At 35.0% G+C, this 21,545-nt stretch overlaps 1 protein-coding gene across 1 annotated transcript in view; it reads left to right on the forward strand.

The window, feature by feature from the left end:
- Nucleotides 1-215: 215 nt before the first annotated feature.
- Nucleotides 216-21,545, forward strand: part of LOC132744923 (uncharacterized) — a 42,069-nt gene continuing 20,739 nt past the window's right edge. The window contains exon 1 of the mRNA XM_060733716.1: nt 216-287. The gene's annotated coding sequence lies outside the window, so the exon portion shown is untranslated. The remainder of the gene's footprint in view (nt 288-21,545) is intronic.

Below are 21,545 nucleotides of genomic sequence, written 5' to 3' on the forward strand. Positions count from 1 at the left end.
AATGTTAAAATAATCGGTCAGTTATCACCTGCATAATGTCCAACTCGATGCAGTTAGTAGAATTATAATTTCATTAAACAAATTTATTCTACATTTATATATGTATATTTTTATAATACTATTACAACAAAAAAGAAGAAGAAAACAAAAATACAGTCCGCCCTGTCTCACGGTCCGTCCTGTCCGTAAATACGTTTTCAGTACGCATGCGCTATAAATTTTGAGAAATATCAGTATGGCGGAAGAAAGTCCAGGGTAATATTTTCTCAAAATTTGAAGAAATTGCAGTAAGTACCTTGTGAAGTTTAAAACCAATAAGTAAATTATTTCGTACTTAGATGAAATGATAACATAATAAACAAAAATAAGTAACTCGCCCAGGTAAATTACCAAAGTTTTTTTCAATTGAAAACGAAACTAGGAAGTAAAATAAATTTGGGGGTATTTCCGCGTTTTAAAATGCAACAAGCATTAATCAGACTTTTGTAAAGCTCTTCTTCAAATGAATTCCTTATATTAATTGATGATTGTAAAACGGCCAGTCCTATTGTGTGTGGGTAGGATTATCAAAACGCGTGTGTACCGAAAACGAAAGTAGAAATGGCAATCACAGCATAGCCTTAGGAGTTTGGCGCGTTGATTGGTCACTACCCCCGGGCCAACCCTCCCCCCCCCCGTCACCCACTCTACAACCCTCCTACCTCTCAAAATCATGTAAACTGCAGTATTTTTCATTTTATACATGTGAAATTATTTAATACCCTAGTTAGGCCTCATCTAGAATATGGAAACATTATTTGGAATCCTCGTTTTAAGAAAGACATCAATGCAATTGAATCAGTACAAAGACGTGCAACAAAACTAGTTGGTCAACTAAGAAATCTGTCATATGAACAACGACTTAAAACACTGAAATTGCCTTCACTAGCATATCGTCGATTTAGAGGTGACATGATTGAAGTTTTTAAATTGTTACATCATAAGGAGGATATTAACTATGAAGTGTTTTTTGAATTAAATAACAATGCAAATACAAGAGGTCATGGGTATAAACTGAAAGTGAAATCATGTAGAACTGAGATTAGAAAGCATTTCTTTTCTCTACGGGTTATCTCGGACTGGAACAATTTACCAGAAGTGGTTGTGAATGCTCCTTCACTTAATAGCTTTAAAAACAGGTTAGACAAATTCATGGGAGAAACACAGTATACCACCATACCGGATCAGAACTGGGTACAAAACCATGGGGGGGTTATAGAAGACGATGATGACGTCTTGCGACCTCAACTCCAGTAAAGTAAAGTAAAGTAAAGTTTTAATATTTGGTATATGCTTTTAATTCAATTACCTTCATCTCCCACAAAAAATAAAAAAAATGATATATATACATATATTTAGTAAAGGTATGCAACTCGCCGCTCATTTTTCAGCAAGGGGGTAGTGACCAATCAATGCACTGAACACCAATGTCCTCGAGTGACCAGTTTCGACGCCCTTAAGGATTGTTTTGAATGCGTCTATAAAAACCATGTGATTGTATTGTATAAAATGTTGTAAGTTTTTAAAAAATCTCTAACCTTCATGAAATGGGTAAATTTCAGCTGATTTTCCAGCTATTCCTTTTCATGAACAATCCTACTTTCACTTCTTCCAGGAGAGGCCATTTTTATTGAGAATGCCCTAAAACGACGCCATTGATTGGCTAATTTAATTACACAGTACAGGAGACTGTACACCATAATACTTTTACTAACGTTGTTCACCAATATCAAGAGCATAAACCTGCAAAGTATCAACAAGTGAAAACTAGTTATTCTATTCTTTATTTCTTTAATAAATAAAGCATAATTATCATAGGAACTCGAGAACGGGGCCGCAGATTGCGGCGCATATTTTCGATCGTGTAACTGTTTTTAAAAACGTTTTTGCTACATCTAAATATCTTTTAGTATTATCCTAGTATGGCTGCTTTTCCTTAAGTCGTGGGTTTTCCTTGAGTCGTGGGTGGGTTAAATCGTAAATGACTATTTGTATGGTTAAAAATGTATTTTAGAAGTTAATATTTCTTATAATTTGTTGTTAAAAAGTTGTAAATACTGTAATAATCGAATAATTTGGACATTTGTAGGGTTTGTTTACATTTTTTGACAACAACAACAACAACCTACTGGTTTCCGGGGTTTGGAACAGGTGCGACTTAATTTCGCGCCAAAATTGGGCCCACAGAAAGTCTCACTGAGCTTTTAATTGAAATATAAACTTACACTTGGTCATTGGCATCATGATATCTTATATCGATCCATTATCCATCTTGAATAAAATTTTGAAATCATTTGTTGTATCTCTGTCTTTTTGCAATTAGTTATGTTTGTTTATAAAGCAAAATTAACGGAATAGGATACATATGAAAACCACATTGTTTTATTAAAATATCATTTGCAATTGTTGCTACAATTTTGTTAATATATAAAAGATTTTGGAAGCAGAATGAAAGTTGCCCTGATGTTTTATTTTAGTTTCATTACAAACTTTAATAGATCTTATTGAGGACTGTTTAGTACTGAATAAATTAATCAAATCTGACTTTAAATCGATAAAGATAGAAGGCTCTAGTCATATACGGCCGTTCTCAGTTAGAATTTACACCCTTAGTTTTTACTTGTCGCCACCGTCTATCCTCATTATTGCAGGTTATTTGCCTGTAAGTCTATGCTGGTTAAAGGAGGTTGATTTTACCTTAAATAACACACAATAACTCGCCATTTGATCATGAATAATTGTTTAATAATATTCATCTAAAGTTACGAAAATGACAGGTTCGTGATTGTCGCCGACCAATTTATAAAAGTGAACGTGTATTTAGATGCATGCTTTAATTGTGTTGTTTTCGTTTTGTTTGATGCCGTATTATTTTGGAACTATTCAAGATTATAAATTTGTAAATTAGATCTCAGTTACAATAACTCATAAGGTTAGTGTTTGTCGCCGGATGGTATGAAATGTTCGTTATCATTTTAACCATATATTGCAAGTGAAGTGTTTTTATCATTGAAACAACATTACATGTTCTTTTTTGTATTAATATCACAATATAATACTTTCATATTACCACCATGTTCATAGTGTGCACACTTTTTGTATTATTTATGACGAATTTATCGTTGTGATGTGGTTTGGGTTAAAATTGAAAGGTTCGTTATCTGATTTTAAGGGTTTATGACTGCAATATGTACTTCCAGCACATGCAATGTTCTAAGATGCGTAAAAAATAGTATATTATGCCAAAAATGAAACATTTTGTAGATGTATAAACGACATTATTGAAACTTAAATATGCTGAGAAAAGGTTATTGATGAAAGGTTCGTGCGGTGATATATTTTACTCGATGCCGCATACACTATGTTTGTTTGTAAACGGCTGCAGTTCACAAACATATGTACTATGAAGTCATTTGGGTTGAAACGTTTCAATTATTTCTATAATGGTGGCTTATTATTCGCAGCGCATGTTATAAACATGATCGAGAATTCCCATCAAAATCCTTTGGCAAGTGATTTTGATACTTTTCATGATTATTAAATTTCAAGAAAATTTTCTGTTGCCTACTGAATCACAAACGATGTTGCTTTCAAATAAAATAAGCGAATTTATATTTTTATGATGTTTATCAATACCATGTCGGATTACAAACAAGGAAAGGTTCGTGACCATTAGTCACGAACCTTTCCTATGATAATTTATAAGAATAAAATAATATATCTAATCCTGTAATGTATATAATATTTTTAAGAAAAATCTTGTGATTATATCTTGTTTATACAGAAAAAGAACATCAAAAGAATGTCTGAATTTTACAAGACGGTACAATTGAAAAAGATGTAGGTAAAAGAATAAACTACGTACTCGCCTGAAAAGCTTGTTTTATATAAAAACATATAAACATTATATTTGTGTGATTATAAATTCAAAATATGAAGTGAATTTAAAACAATAATATAAAAATAGATAATAATGATGAGGGAAACACGATATATTAAAATAAACATTTAACTCAATGAAATGTTCGTTGTCTTGGGCCACGAACCTTTCAATAAAAAAACGTCTTTTTCAAGCTGGACAAATGTAGCTTTGGATTACTTTTATTACAGACAATTATGCCAAAGTCTAAACCTGAAAACATGCGGGAATTCAGTAAAAGAATAAAACAAGAAGATTCGTAAAAAATATCAAGTATATATTATTACAAGCATGAAAAAATCGTTGCTTCTTCAATGTAGTGAAATTGTAATTAACCTTTTGAAAACTAATACTTGCGTGACATTACATTGTCCAGTAGGTGAAGAAAAGATATGGCTCAACCCAAGGACACACCCTAAAAGGTTATGAAGCCAAGAGAAACAAGATATTCACGGAGGTCATTTAAATAATTGGGAAGTGACGTTACATTGAATTGGTCAATTCTTTGTTTGCTGCAAAAAAGTAGTTTCAGTGAATAACGAACATATCATTAGCGAAATTTGACACCGATCCTATAACTTGATATGCTTGCGTTATATAGCTAATATTTTATCAGGCCTCGACATTAGCGGTGGTCCATTGGTCCGAGACCACCTGATTTTTTCAAGGACCACCTAATTGTACAGGCAACTGGTCCGTTAGACCACTTGAATTTTCCAAATGGTGCAGGGCTCATCTAAGAGAATGGTTATTTGGTCGAAAAACGTGTTCTTTAATTGTCGTTTTAAACCTTTTCTCCGATGTACTGGTATATGTTCATTCATCTCATAAGTTCAAAAAGATCTTACGACATCCATAACCTTTTATTAACTCGCTAACAGTGTAGTTAAAAAAGTAGAAAATTATTTTAATAATTAAAGTATAAAATTCATTCAAATGTCTCTTGTACTGCATTGAATTTATGACATTGTATCACTATGGGATATCGGATAAACACATGAATAATGTTGCAAACAAAGGCAAAGGAAAAATTAAATATCTAGTAATCTTTGGCTACTTTTTTAAACGATCAGAGATCCATTTTTTCTTATTTAAAGTACTTTAAAAGGTTATAAATACTTTGTCAAAAATAAATAAATTTCAACAAACAAGCATGTATAATAAATCTGTGAGGAAGATAAGCTCAATTATAATGTAGGAATTTTTCTGTTTATCAATAATATGTCATTGTTTCAAAGACAAGAAAATAATAACTTAATAGTTTAATTAAAAATGTTAATCTATAAAAAGCAATTATTATTCTTATCAGACGTACCAGGAAACAGCAATGAGTATTTGAATAACAGTAAGGAAATAAGTCATACACAGATGGTTTCACTATTCATTAACTTGAGTTGCGGAAGAAGTCACTTAACCGAAGCATGAGTACTGTCATGTATTTTTCAACGAGATAATAAATACTTAATAGGAATAACAATGACTTTCTATCTGATCTAAAATTGAGATAGAAAATATACATGTTTTCTTCAGTTGTTATAAATCTAATAATAAATATGTCTCTGTCACCAATTTTAAGTGTAGTTCTTCTAAATCTGGAGTTTCCTTAAAAACAAATGAGTAAAAAAAAGATGGACCACCTTTGTTCAGAAAGGACCACCTGAATTTTGGATCCAGTGGTCCGGCATACCACCTGCTGAAAAAGTTAGTGTCGAGACCTGTTTATACTAGCTGAATGCTTCTCTTCGTAAAAAGCTTATGTTTATTTGTTATAAAAATAGAATCTAGTATTATTATCATATTGATACGTTTTCATTGGATTGAATTAGTTGTTATAGAGTTCAGAAAACATTTATAAATTGTTTTACTACAGATGCCATTCCAATTTAATATACCGGTAATTGTATTCGAATGTCTATATCCAAACCTTATATCTGAATATAAATGTATCTATATTAGCATCAAAATTTTGATTTGACAATGAAAGGTTCGTTATTTTATATACCATATCTGAATTGAAAAAGTTAGTGAATATATGATTAAAAACTTAGCACCAGCAATGTATTTGATCTGTTCTACTGCTTGATACATGTTCATCTATTAATTAAGGTGTTGTTGTTTCATTTGTTTTAGACTGATATGCTGTATTTCTATGTCTTAATTTACTATTATTTTACATTAAATACTATTCGATGCTTTATTTTACTACAAATTGTGAACTAGTATACTATAAAGTCAAGAAAGATAATGGGTTTTATACTAAATACCATTGTCTGATGTCTATAGTATGCTTTGGGGTATTAAGTGGGCTTCTTTTTTGTTTGCGTTTATGGTTGAAAGGTTCGTTAGCTTTACATAAATACTTACATTTTAGCAAGGTGATCATTTACCTAATAATAAAGCATATACATTGCATACAATTGCTAGCAGTGATACTACGGTTTTTATTTATGACAAGAACTATACTAATTACAATGGGTCGTAGCTCTTATAATAATGAGACAAATCGTAATCACAGTTAAACAGTATATCTTGATTTGCACTTTTTGCATATGAGTTTTTAAAAAAGTATATAAGCTTAATTAGGCAAGTAATTCGTGATATCAATTGTACAATTAGAAATATATGTGTCATGTGATATTTAAACGTAAATTCCAATAAGATATCATCAATGTTATTATAAGCAGCCATTTTTAAAGTAAAAGGTACTTTGTCACGAACATTTCTGGCATTTTAAAAAGGTAAAATGGATACACTTTTCAAACCGCCTATTCACAAAAACTACTTATATGATGTTGAAAATAATTTCAGTAGAACTTCACAGATGGTTTCAGATTGTAAAAAGACTAAAAGTTTTGCGTTTTTTCGAATCTGTATTTTTTATCAAATTTTGATAGGGGTGTAAATTCTAACTGAGAATGGCCGATAATGATGTTTTATAAATTGGTAAGGTAACTTGAAATAGTTCACTGAGATTTGACCAATGTATTCTTACACTACTGTTGACATACATGTTAGCCACGACTCAAGGAAAAGCAAAATGCATGTGAATGCAAAATGGTACCTATATAAAATGAGCTAAATAATCCGAAATAAGTCTTAAGAGATGCATTAAAGATCATGACAGTGCAAAATACAAATAGTTCAGCATTTTCTGGTAATTTTCATGCTTGTTCCTGTGACGTCATCATACGTCACTGGTCTATTTTTAGAAATGCCCACGACTCTTGGTAAATAAAGCATATATGGCCTCAAAAATATATTATAAATTGAACCCAATATGTCTCTTTTAAAATTGGTCAAATTTTACGTTATTATAAAAAAGACAAGGAGTGACACCCGCCATTCGCTGCAACATTTTTGGCATGAGTTTTTCCCCTTAGGCTACAATTGATTACTATTTTTTCAGAATTTTGTTCCCGTTATTTTTGTCAACTATCGAGTATCGTGCCGATATAACGTTCACGGTTTATGGTTTACACGTGTTGACATGTATTATATAATGGGCATTATAACGGGCGTATTGGTGTTTTGATTTGTGAATATGGATGGACTTTAGTAATATGGTCCAACTGATTTTGCCTAACTGATTAAAAGGAATATTAAAACATGATCCATAGATAAATATTTTAGGCACTCATCTGGTATTCATTTCTAGGAAATGTGAAAGTTTTCCATGTATTGAGTGACATAAAGAGAGTACTAAAAAAATTAAAACAAAAATCAAGCATATAAGGGGGGATAACTTACGCCGAATGTTGCGGTAAATGGCGGATGTCACTCCTTTTCTTTTTTAGCTCACCTGAGCTTGCTCAGGGTGAGCTTTTAGGATCGGTGAACGTCCGTCGTCCGTCCACAATTGCTTGTGAGCACTCTAGCGGTCGCATTTTTGCCTCAATCATCATCAAACTTGGTCAGGATGCTTATCTAGTTGAAAGCTCGGATGAGTTCGAACATGGGTCATCTCGAATGAAAAAGTAGGTCACAGGAGCTATAAATAGAAAAACCTTGTAAACACTCTAGTGGTCACATTTTTGAACCAATCATCATCAAACTTGGTCAGAATGCTTGTCTAGTCAATTGCTTGGATGAGTTCGAACATTGGTCATCTCTGATGAAAAACTAGGTCACAGGAGCTAAAAAAAGAAAAACCTTGTGAACACTCTAGTGGTCACATTTTTGACCTAATTATCATCAAACTTTGTCAGGATGCTTGTTTAGATAATAGCTCGGATGAGTTCGAATATGGGTCAAAAATCGGATGAAAAACTAAGACACCAGAGCTATAAATAGAAAAACCTTGTTAACACTCTAGCGGTCACATTTTTGCATCAATCATCATCAAACTTGGTCAGGATGCTTATCTAGTTGATAGCTTGGATGAGTTTGAATATGGGTTATCTCGGATGAAAAAGTAGGTCACCGGAGCTAAAAATAGAAAAACCTTGTGAACACTCTAGTGGTCACATTTTTGCATCAATCATCATCAAACTTGGTCAAGATGCTTTTCTAGGTGATAGCTCGGATGAGTTTGAACATGGGTCATCTCGGATGAAAAAGTAGGTCACAGGAGCTAAAAATAGAAAAACCTTGTTTACACTCTAGCGGTCACATTTTTGCATCAGTCATCATCAAACTTTGTCAAGATGTTTGTCTAGGTGATAGCTCGGATGAGTTTGAACATGGGTCATCTCGGATGAAAAAGTAGGTCACCGGAGCTAAAAATAGAAAAACCTTGTTAACACTCTAGCGGTCACATTTTTGCATCAATCATCATCAAACTTTATCAAGATGCTTGTCTAGGTGATAGCTCGGATGAGTTCGAACATGGGTCATCTCGGATGAAAAACTAGGTCACAGGAGCTAAAAATAGAAAAACCTTGTTAACACTCTAGTGGTCACAATTTTGACTCAATTGTCATCAAACTTGGTCAGGAAACTTGTCTAGGTCATTGCTGGGAATAAATCAAACATGGGACATCTCGGATGAAAAGCTAGGTCACAGGAGCTAAAAATAGAAAAATCTTGTTAACACTCTAGTGGCTACTGTTGTGATCCAAATATTCTGTTAATTGGTCTAAAAGTTTGTTTTGATGATTTCTAAGTCAAGATCCAACATGGGTCATCTTGGATGAAAAACTAGGTCACACTGCCCAAATATGGAAAAACCTTGTTAATATTCTAGTGGTCACATTTTCGACTCAATTATCATCAAACTTGGTCAGGATGCTTGTCTAGTTAATTGCTTGGATGAGTTCGAAATCGCTGTGAAACTAGGTCACCGGAGCAAAAAATAGAAAAATCTTGTTAACACTAGTTGCTACTGTTTTGATCCAAGTATCCTGGAAATTGGTCTGAAAGTTTGTTTTGATGATTTCTAGGTCAAGTTTGAATATGTGTCACCTGGGTAAAAAACTAGGTCGCACTGCTCAAATATGGATAATCCTTGTTAACACTGTAGTGGTCACATTTTTGACTCACCTGTCATGAGACTTGGTCAGAATGCTTGTCTAGGAAATTGTTTGGATGAGTTTGATAAGTCAGGTGAGCAATCTGGGGCCATCATGGCCCTCTTGTTTAATATACCGTAAATTTGACTGATTTTGAAATTAGCAGATTATATTAAATTGAGATTAGATAATTAAAGACCACCCGCTCACATAATATGAAAAGATATTCAAAAGTTGAAAGCTGGTACGGATTCGGATTTATGCGCCGCAATATGCGGTCCTGTTCCAGAGTTCCTATGATAATTATATGCGGTAAAATGATACTGTTGTATTTTTACAATGGTTTGGATGGTTGACCTCCACTGCTGAAAAAATATAGGTTGGAAAATAGCACCTTTACTCTCTTTGTCGAACCTGCAAAAAAAAAAAATAATACACTTAGTGCAGCAACTAATTAAAATATGGAAATTCAATCCATTCATATAGATAAACATATCCAATTTATTTTCAATTAACATTCATTCATGGATTAATAACCGTAAAAAAACACGTACAGGTTGCTTTAGAGTGAAAAAATGTGCCCAAAACAACACTATTGGGTAATTTTACTGCCATGTGACCTGAGAATAAGGAAATGAGGTCAACAGACAGGAAGGTATATTCCAGCACATTTTTGCAAGGAAAACAGGACATCGTAAAGTGAAGGTCAAAATTGCATTAGTGAAATCATACAAAAATCTCTTGAATAAAGTATAACATGCTAAATTTTACCTTCCGGTGTCTTACTTACTACATATTGTTACTTAACCTTAATCTGCTTTGGTGAAGACATTTTAGAAACTCTGTATACGTGATAAAGCCTGTGTATCAAGACCTTTCATTGGTTCTTGCTCAAGGCAATAATGGAATGAAACGTCTCGATACACCGGCTTTATCACATGACCAAAGTTTCCAAAATGTCTTCGCCGAAGCAGATTTATGCTTGCAATTTAAGATAAAGATATGATAATATTTGTTGTCTACATTTTTTAAGGGTATAATTTTGTTGAAATTTCGTCCATTGTATTATTTAAAAAATAATATATATAGCTTTAATGGAGTATACTGTACATACTGTATTTGGGTATATTTTGGTTCAAAACACAATGATAAGAAAATTAATATTTGGGTATGTTCTATCAATTTTAGTGAAAATGTATATTGTATTTCATAATTAAGACAGCACTTTTTAGTACAAAACATTTACCTTACGTATATTTGGGCAATATTTGGGCAAATTTTTGCAATATTTGGGTATATATTTTTGCAATATTTGTGTGTATTTGGGTATATTTGGGTATTTCATGCTGCCCCCTATGTTTATTCACGGGAGCTTGACATTCTATCAATAATTGAAAAATATGAGCAAATAATTAGAAAATAAAGGTAAATATACCCCTCTATACAATAAATAAGCATATTGACAACTCAATTAAAATATTATTCAATTATACACAAACACAATGTATGTATGGAAAATCAATTTCAACAAACCTGGTATACAAAATTATACTGAAAACCTTAGGCTAAACTCCGTTTTCCGGTACTTTCTGTACATACCTCTGGGGAATTTCATCAAATGGAGCGTAATATTAACAAATGTTTTTATCCTTTTTTAAATTAAAGGGAAATAAAACAATTATTTCTTAATTTGTATGAAAATAATTAAATATCATTATATGAATAATTCCATACAAAAAATAAAGTAAATACACAAGTTCATGCAGTTCTCGTCTGTCCGTACGAGGTTAACCTAGAATGGCAAGTTGGATTTTCTTAAGTTCTACCTGTACCAATGGCTTCATAATTTACACACTTACTAATCCATACAAAGTATATGATCTGGGCAAGATACATAACTATGGTTTCAATTTGCACAAAGTTATGGCCGTTTTCAGCACTTAGAAAATGAATAATGGTTAACCTAAGGCAGCAAGTTGGAATTATCTTATGTTCTATCTAAACTAATGGCTTAATGATTTTCACACTTATCAATACAATGTACAATTGATATTGCCAAGTTATATAAATGTGCCATCCATTTTCCCAGTAATTTCCCTTTTATCACTTTGAAAATAGGGCCTTGTATGGTTAACCTATTCCGCCAAGTTGGATTTATCAAAAAAATTCACCTAATTACTTAATTTATTTAATGATATCTTTCATTAACGGTCCTCTATTTTTTGTGGCGTTAGGCGTCTCTAGGTAAAGGTCAAGGTCACTTGTGTAAAAAAATAAATCTAAACATTTATGCTTTTACAGCCGTTATTTTTAAGTTAATATCTTTCATGTTTATAATAGTCATACCAAGGGAGGTCCTCTTCCTTTTCCTTTAGTAAGGGGTCATTTTGGTCAAGGTCACCATTGTCAAAAATAGATTTTTTTACACTTTTACATGTGTATTAACCTTATTCTATCGACAGATGTCTTGTATATTTTGTAGGAACATAAAATTGAGGTATTCTCATTTAGATGGAGGTAGGGGTCAGTTGGGTCAAAGTCACCAGTGCTAAAAATAGATTTTTACACTTTTGCTCATACAGCCTTTATTTATTGACAGATTTGTATTATAATTGGTAGGAAGATAACTTACATGGTATTCTTCCTTTGGATGGAGTTAGGGGTCAGTTGGGTCAAGGTCAACAGTGCTAAAAATAGATTTTTACACTTTTGCCCATACAGCCTTTATCAGGGTTCCCACGCTGTCCGGGAAAACGGGAAATGTCCGTGAATTTGAACACAGGAGCTCCCGGCCTTGAAAAGGCAGGGAATTAGTGTTGATACATAAAAAGTCCGGGAAGGTACGGGAATTAGTCTGGAAAAGGGGAGGTAAATCAAAAAACCAAAATGGCGGTCTTTGCACAGTATATTGACTTCCGCATCTTGAATGTTGATAATTTTTGATTTACAACTGTTTTGGGAGGCCAAGTTTGACATTTATGAGATTTATCATTTATTTTCTGGTTACTATGGCGTTTTTGTTTGGAAAATCTATGAAGACAGTCATATAGTAAAACTACAATGGTAAATGGGAACTTACAATATAGTACACAAAGGATGTGAATGGATAATCTTTAAAGCTTCTGATACGTCCGCTCTGCAAGAAGACCAGATTAGAAGTCAGACAGGAACACTGCCATGTCACTCGCGCATCACTTCCGGTTCAGGTCAGCCACCACTATTGGGATTGACTGGCAGCTACCACTACACTCCTCCCCTTCCTATTTTTGAAGTCTGGCCATCCGATCAGACTGTGAGAATCTGACCCTGCACTCAACTCGTGAGGCTACAGACCTATTTTCTGGTTTCAAACCAGTACTGGCACGGTACCTGAACCTTTTGGTACAATGCCTAAGAGTGACCGATTTTAATCGATCACCCCAGCCTCCGAAGAGACTTAAACGGGCTCCCCCTCCGAAGACACTGAGAGCGCTGGGGGATGTCTCTCAATGTACAGTCTTCTAGCATTGGCGGAGGCCACTCGGAGGAGTTCACTCCAAGTTTCGGTTCGTGCCTTTGCTATCTTGGCCGCCACCCACCCAATCATATATGGTGTGGATACTTTACAACGGGGGGGATTAAAGTAGGGGGCATCGGTTTCCAATAGAAACCGAGACTGTTCAACCAGGCGTATGGTCTCCAAGTATTTACCTGACCCACAGGATATGGCTGTAAAACCTACATAAGTGTTAGGAAAAGTACCTATCCACTTTTGCAAGATCGCTGGTGACCCCGTAAAGCAGTGCAAATGAATCAGCTGCTCCCGGTGAACTGAGGGATGTGCCGTAAGCAAATGAAGCATAGATAGAATTGCTTCATCCGCCAATTTTGAAATACTATGGAAATGAAGTACCAGAACATGTTCGGGCAAGAGATAATTGAGGATTCTCTCTACCGTCAGCATCTGGTCAGCCCACTTCTCAGGATCCTCAGTACGATCCAAGCCAATTTCCCCGAGACCTGCTACCCCTGGATATTTTAAGACCTCCCCCAGCTTCCTTAGATTGGATTCACTGGGAGTCAATCTCGGATGGAAACCAATTACTGGTACAACCCCCTGATCCACCCATGCCCGAACCCCTTCTCTAGTAGGATACTGTAACCCAACGAATATTCGCGACCAATTAATATTCGCTTTATTCGCGGATGGCCACGAAACGCGAATATTTGTTTGCGCGAATAAGTCCGCACGATTTCGCGAATAAATTGGAGAGAAATTTTTATTTTAGACGTTGTTCATGCAAAGCTACTTGACCGGATATATTCGAATTTTACGGGCACCTGTTAGGAAGTAATGAATTGTTATGAATATTGCCATAAAGCAATAAAAACACAAACTAAGTAAACTACTACTATTTTATAAATATCAAAAGAACTCTATGTCAAAATAACAATCAAAATAAACATCCACATTTTAATACAGTTTATGAAATACTAGTAGGCCTATTGTCAATCACGTTCCGTAAAGGGTACTATACGGAGCATGTGTCAGTTTTAAGTTTCTAAATATTTACACTTCTATACTAAGTATATGCATACAAAGTACTCGCACTTATTTTAAAATAAATGTTTGTCAAAAGTGGGAAATCTTATAATCGAGCATTACAAAAGGCTATTGTTTTTTTTGGATCCTATAAAATAATTGTTTGAGTGAATTGTTAAGATAAAGGTGGTATAAACCTATCGAGTATCACAAAAGGGTATTGGATGACAGTGAAATACAAGATGGTTTCATTTTACCGTCAAACTTAACAGCCTGTATAGCTCAATTGGTTAGATTGCGGACTCATATAACATAATTTTCTCGGTTCGATCCCTGATTGGAGAAGGTATTTTTTTATGAAACGCATAAATTGAATTTCTTAAAGACATTTCTAGATAAAATGAAGATGAACGATGTGTACAAGTACATATATAGAGAAAATGGTTTGCTGAATTGTGATCACAATTCACTTACCAATACAATATAAGGCTTGCGTATTGTTAATCCCATTTAAGACACCAATAATGACCTCAATTATTGAAGATTAATAGTCGGCTAATGGATTTACTGCCCCCATCTGACTTTCCAATCCGCGAATTTTTTTTCGGAAATCAAGAAAACGCGGAAATTAATATATAGTAATCAATGCACCAGCGCACCGAGCCATCTTTCTTCCAAATAAGCACCGGAGCATAGGCCCAATCTGAATTTGACTCCTGAATAACCCCTGCCCTAAGCATCTTATTGAGACGGGCTTCTTCTTCGCCAGCGAAACACACTGGTGTTCGCCGCATACCCTGTTTAATCAGCCTTGCATCACCCGTCTCAATAACATGCTCCATTTATTAGCAGTAAAATTCCCAAGGTCAAATTCATCTTGCGCAAAAACATCTTTATATTCTATAAGCAACTGAGCTAGATGACCCTGCTGCTCTTTATCAAGATGTTTACAGGATTCGGAATATAATTGCTGAAGATACGGCGGTAAAACATAATGCTCTTTACCATTAAGCTCAATGCTATTTCCTACCCCCTTATCTCCCAAAACTTGACGTATAAAATATTCCTCATCCTCCTCCCCCACCTGTTTAATATTAGATACCGGATAAGCCCTCCCTATCTCAGTACCCTTCCTATATGTTCTATATCCATCCGTGGGGTTTATGATACACATAACAGGATCAGTGAAACCTTTTCTAAGAACTCTAGGCTTAAAGGCCTTAGTCTGTTCTAGAGGTTCAATGATATAATCTGTTAATTTGTGATCCATATTGCATTTTACATGAGCCACTGAATAAGGGGGAATAACTCTTCGTTTTGCAACAGTAACTCTAGACACTGCAGGACTGGTGCACCCTTACTTGAATCAATATCTAGAGTGATGTGCATACCATCGAAAATCATAACCCCTTGACCCATATCCAAAATAGACTGACCCTTAGTATAAAGAATATCAAACCCCAATAACATTTGCTGTTCAATTGGAGCAACATATATATTCTCAGAATACCATTTTGAGCCAATCCTTAATCTTACCGGCCCCACAATAAATCCAGCCATTGGCATATCTTTCCCAGCAGTATATAACTTAACATCCTTGAGTTTATTAGGCTTATCTGCGGATGTTTCTAAATTCAAAATTTTACTATTTCATGTTTAAATGTTGAATTCTGCTTAAGCCGGTGCTAGGGGGCGTGGACGGTAACTTGCACTTTCCAGTACCGTCCATGAACAGGCTCAATCAAACCGAGCCTGCAACATTTACAATTTTGTCGTGTTGGGCTTTCTTTAGGGATTCTGTATTTATCTATTTTATGTTTAAGCTGATTAAATATACTCTCAGATATAATAGTAACCTGTGCTGCTGTATCCACAATAGCTTTGACCGGTAATTCCCCCACCTGTACCTTTAAGGAAAATTGTGACGCTGACCTGATTTGACAAACTATAACCTGCTCAGATTCAGTTTCACATTGAATATCTTCCATATTCTTACAGGGGTTCACACAGTGGTCTTGAATAGACTCATTAACCGGAGAATATTCTAGGATCGGGGGGCCACTGACTTTCCCGACCCCTCCTGGTTTAACCGTTCTTGAATAGGGGCTTTATCCTGAGGGCAATCTTTTCTAAAATGCCCATACTTCCCACAGCCATAGCACTTAAACCTTTTTATGCCACCGCAGCATCTGCGATGCGGTGGCATATAGTGATTCATCTGTGTGTTTGTTTGTGTGTGTGTGTGTGTTATATAGATTATATAGTGAACTTAAAAAATCTTCTTGTGAAAAACCACTAGTCCAATTTAAACCAAACTTGGCAGGATTGATCCTTGGGTGAAGGGCTTCCAAAGTTGTTCAAAAAATTTCATTCCATGCAGAAATCTGGTTGCCATGGCAACCGAAAGGAATTATAAGACTAAATTTAAAAAATCTTCTTGTAAAGGCCTAGAGCTTAGATATTTTGCATAAGGCTTTGTCTGGTAGACCTCTACCAAGATTGTTCAAATTATAGCCCTGGGGTCAAAATCGGCCCCGCCCCAGGGGTCATTAATTTTAACTATATGTACATATAGTAAAAACTAAAAATACCTTCTTGTAAAGACCCAAAAGGCGTAGAGCTTAGATATTTTTCATAAGGCATTGTCTGGTAGACCTCTACCCAGATTGTTCAAATTATAGCCCTGGGGTCAAAATGGGCCCCGCCCCGGGGGTCATTGATTTTCACTGTATGTACATATAGTAAAAACTTAAAATACCTTCTTGTAAAGACCCAAAAGGGCTAGAGCTTAGATATTTTGCATAAGGCATTGTCTGGTAGACCTCTACCAAGATTGTTCAAATTATAGCCCTGGGGTCAAAAAATTGGCCCCGCCCCAGGGGTCATTGATTTTCACTAGTTAAAACTTAAAATACCTTCTTATAAGGACCCAAAAGGGCTAGAGCTTAGATATTTTGCATAAGGCATTGTCTGGTAGACCCTTACCAAGATTGTTCAAATTATAGCCCTGGGGTCAAAATCGGCCCCGCCCCAGGGGTCATTGATTTTCACTATATGTACATATAGTTAAAACTTAAAATACCTTCTTATAAGGACCCAAAAGGGCTAGAGCTTAGATATTTTGCATAAGGCATTGTCTGGTAGACCCTTACCAAGATTGTTCAAATTATAGCCCTGGGGTCAAAATCGGCCCCGCCCCAGGGGTCATTGATTTTCACTATATGTACATATAGTTAAAACTTAAAATACCTTCTTATAAGGACCCAAAAGGCATAGAGCTTAGATATTTTGCATAAGGCATTGTCTGGTAGACCTCTACCCAGATTGTTCAAATTATAGCCCTGGGGTCAAAATCGACCCCGCCCCGGGGGTCATTGGTTATCCTTATATGTAAAACTTACAGTAAAAACTTTAAAAAAATCTTCTAGTAATTGACAAATGCTAAAGGTAAGATATTTTGCATGAAACATTGTGTAGTGAAGCTCTAGCAAGATTGTTCAAATTATAGCCCTGGGGTAAAAATTGGCCCCACCCCTAGGGGTCATTGATTTTCACTATGAACATAGAGTAAAAAATTAAAAAATCTTCTTATCTGAAGGTACAAGGCTTAAAGCTTTGATATTTGGTATATAATATCATCTTTGGGTCCTCTACTAAAGTTGTTTTAATTATGCCCCTTGTGTTGAAATTGCCCTGCCCCAGAGGCGCTAGATTTCCTTATATGTATAAAGTAAAAACTTGAAAAATCTTCTTCTCTGAATTGACAAAGGCTAGAGTTTAAATATATGGCATGAGACTTTGCGAAGTGAACCTCTACCAACATTGTTCAAATTTTAGCCCTGGGGTCAAAATTGGTTCTACCCCGGGGGTCATTGATTTACACTATGTATATCTAGTTGTTTGGTGGACCTGTATCAAGATTGTTTTGGATTAAACCCTTGGGTCAATATTTTGCCTTGACCAATGGGACAGTGACCTACTTTCTTGTCCTTTGATGTACAGCAATGAAATTTTGACCATGTGCACAGTTTTAGTTGTAAAATTGAACTTTGATATCAGGTGACCTAGATTTTGATAATGTGACCTACTTTCTTGTGCTTTGATCTACAGCTATGGAATTTGAACCATGTGCACAGATTAAAATGTAAAGTGGACTTTGATATCAGCTTACCTAGATTTTGACAAAGTGTCTTACTGTGTTGTCCTTTGATGTAGTCATGAAATTTAGTCTGCATGAAATATGACCTTCACCACCAAATTCACTAGACTCAAGTGCATTGATATATTCCTGCTCTGATCTTTTATTTGATTAACAATAGATTTAATCACTAATCTGATAATAAGAATTAGATAGGTCAGGGATCTATGCATTATGACAATCTTCAATTGTATAGAAACAAAAAAAATATGTTCCTACACTACTATTTAGTGTTGTATTAATGCGGTGGCATAGCATTTTTCTCAAATGCAATCTTGTTTTAGTTTTGGGCTTCTCCCTAGGAACGTTAGACTTTTGATCTACTGTAATTTTTTTATCAAGCTAATATCAAACCTATTTTCAAGGTTTTTGATAGCACTCATTACAGTATCCATATTAAAAGAGTTATCTTTCGGTGTATGACTGATACGTTTATCAGTTCTAACCGCAGCAACCCTCTCCTCTTCACGCCGTTTATCGCGTTTACTTTTACCATACAAAGCTTGATAACTTTGTTGATATTTACGCACGATCAACTTAGCTTGTTGAATAGACTCGGGGTTATGCATATAAACATAATGTCCCGCGTCCTTATCCAACAAGCTATAACAAAACCTATTCATGACTTGGTCAATCACGAATGACTCTCGTAGGTCACTATATGCTTGACCTGCCAAAGAAAGAAATCTGTCCACAAAATCATCAATCGACTCGCCCGAGTTCTGATTCGTCTGATGAAATTGTGCCTGTGCAGCACCTGGCAAAATTTGTTCACCAAATCTTGCCTCTAACTTATCACATAGTGACATATACGAGCGCCCCTCACCGTTTTTATGCAAAATAACATAATAATCCAACGCTTTACACTCTAGAGCCCAACATAGCGCATCAAATTTATCATCAGATGACCATTGACAGCGTTCTGCTAAATGCGAAAACTTTAAATGAAAAGCTTCCCAGCTGCCACGACCATCAAACATTATATTTCTTGGTAAAGCACTTGCAGGTAACTTTGACCGTAACGGCGTTCCATAGTCTTTATCATAACCACCCACCATACTAGGCGTGTTAAATTTAACATCAGGGGTTAGAACACCTGCAGTAGTTGTAGACGGCATATATTGCCTATAACCCCCTGCCATATAAGGCGTGTTATGTTTAACAGGGGTTGTTGATACATCTACATCCGAAGCAGACGGCATAAATTGCCTATAGCCAGATGGAATACTCCGGGGAAATTTCGGTGTAGAAAAATCTAACATCGAATACCCCAAAGTACCCCTCTGCACCTTAGGCATAAATTCTTTAGGCCGAACTACAGGATCATTTACTTTTCCCGAAGTCCCAGTTGGCATTAATTGTTTAGGCCGAACTACAGGATCTTGTAATGTTCCTGAGGTCCCAGTAGGCTCAACCGCTTTGTTTTCAGCAATATTCAATTCAGATGTTTCTGAATGATCAGACCCTGAAAATTCACTCATAGACCTAAATGATCTGTCTGCCGAATTGTCCCTTTCCGAAACTTCATCGATTGAAGTTCCCTTATTGAAAAGAGACTTTTCCACTTTTTCTTTTAGTGAAAAATCGATATTACCCAATTCTTCACCGGTAAAATGTTTACGACATACTGCCAACAATATTTCTGGGGTAATATTACCACCAGCTTCCCTAATTGAAAAGAGAATGGTAGCTAACTTATCACTTACCCCTGGAATCTTAGCCAATTCTTCCTAATAGAAGCAAAATTAATTGCAACTTTGGCATGAGTTGACTCTGTCAAATCTGGAAATTCTTTGTACGTCGCCATATTCAATAATAAAGCAATACAATGTTTATAGAAACACTTTATTTATAAAACTTCACAGATAATTGACAGAAAAAACACCGATTGAAAGTATCCCGAGATACCTTATAAAAATTCCCGATATAAAATTCAATTTATACCCAATAATACACAATATAAAGAAATATCGTGCTTAAAATATTCCTCTGCAATTCAATTTAATGAATTGCTAGGCTTAGGGAACAAAAATTGATACCGGTATACAATTTTTAAGGGGAAAATCCACGAGGAAAAAAAATGGAGGAAACCACAAAAAAAAAATAAACAAGAAAAAAATTGACGTGGATTCTGACTGGTAGCGTCAAAAATACAGGCCGCAGCTAGAATTAAATCACCGCTGCCACCATTATAGTAAAACTACAATGGTAAATGGGAACTTACAATATAGTACACAAAGGATGTGAATGGATAATCTTCAAAGCTTCTGATACGTCCGCTCTGCAAGAAGACCAGATTAGAAGAGACAGGAACACTGCGATGTCACTCGCGCATCACTTCCAGTTCAGGTCAGCCACCACTATTGGGATTGACGGGCAGCTACCACTACAGTCACAAATCAACCTCAAGTTTGCTTGATTGGCCTGGTTGTTTCCTTTGGCAAATTTTTGTATCCTAATTGCTCACTACCATGCTAAAAGCCAAAGGTAAATCAATATAAAATAAAAAAAATAGTATTACATGCATGAACTATTGTCAAGGCAGAGCACAGCCAATTGGCCACACCATATCTGGGTAGCACAAAATACCCAAATATAACAAAAAAATACTAAAAATAAATGTGTTTTACTAAAAAAGTGCTGTTTTAATCATGAATACAATATACACTTTCACTAAGATGTAATGAAACATACCCAAATATACATTTTTGAACCAAAATATACCCAAATACAGTATACTCCATTAAATCTATTAAATTAAAAAAATAATACGAATGAACTTGTATGAAATTTCAACAAAATTATACCCTACAAATTTAAATGTAGACAACAAATATTATCATATCTTGCAAGTACATTTGCCTATTCATTAATGAACCTAACAGTTAGATAAGCAAATGTCACTCTTTTTTTTCTTACAACATCTGAACTGCCAATTTCAATGGAATGATCGAAAGTTATAGTTGGCTAAGTCATATTATTTTGTAAATATCAATTCATTTTCTCATTAAAATCAACATTGTATACAAACCAAAATGAACATTGCTATAATTTAGTGTGTTTGGGTATATTTGGGTATTTCATGCTGCCGCCATATTTGTAGATGGTTTAAAAAAATTGTAAGATCAAATCAAAAGATATGTCATTGAAATACAAAAAAGAATCCCTAAATAACATCCAAAATGGCAAAATTGAAAATGTTGTAGACTAGGGCTTGATATATGGTACTGGAAGTGCACCCTGTAGCACTGGCTTAAGCAGAATACAATATTTTAACATGAAAGTCGTGAAATTTTGAATGTAGAAACACCTGCAGGCAGTTTTCATATACCCTTCAGTGTGACATGCTTTTGCCATTCTATGAAGCCTTAGTGGACTGAGGTCAAATGTGAGGTTACTAATTAAAGTACTATGAATATC

Source organism: Ruditapes philippinarum, unplaced genomic scaffold (genome assembly GCF_026571515.1).
Source record: "Ruditapes philippinarum isolate M1 unplaced genomic scaffold, ASM2657151v2 ctg1305_1_1_1_1, whole genome shotgun sequence".
In the NCBI taxonomy this organism is placed as follows: Eukaryota; Metazoa; Mollusca; class Bivalvia; order Venerida; family Veneridae; genus Ruditapes; species Ruditapes philippinarum.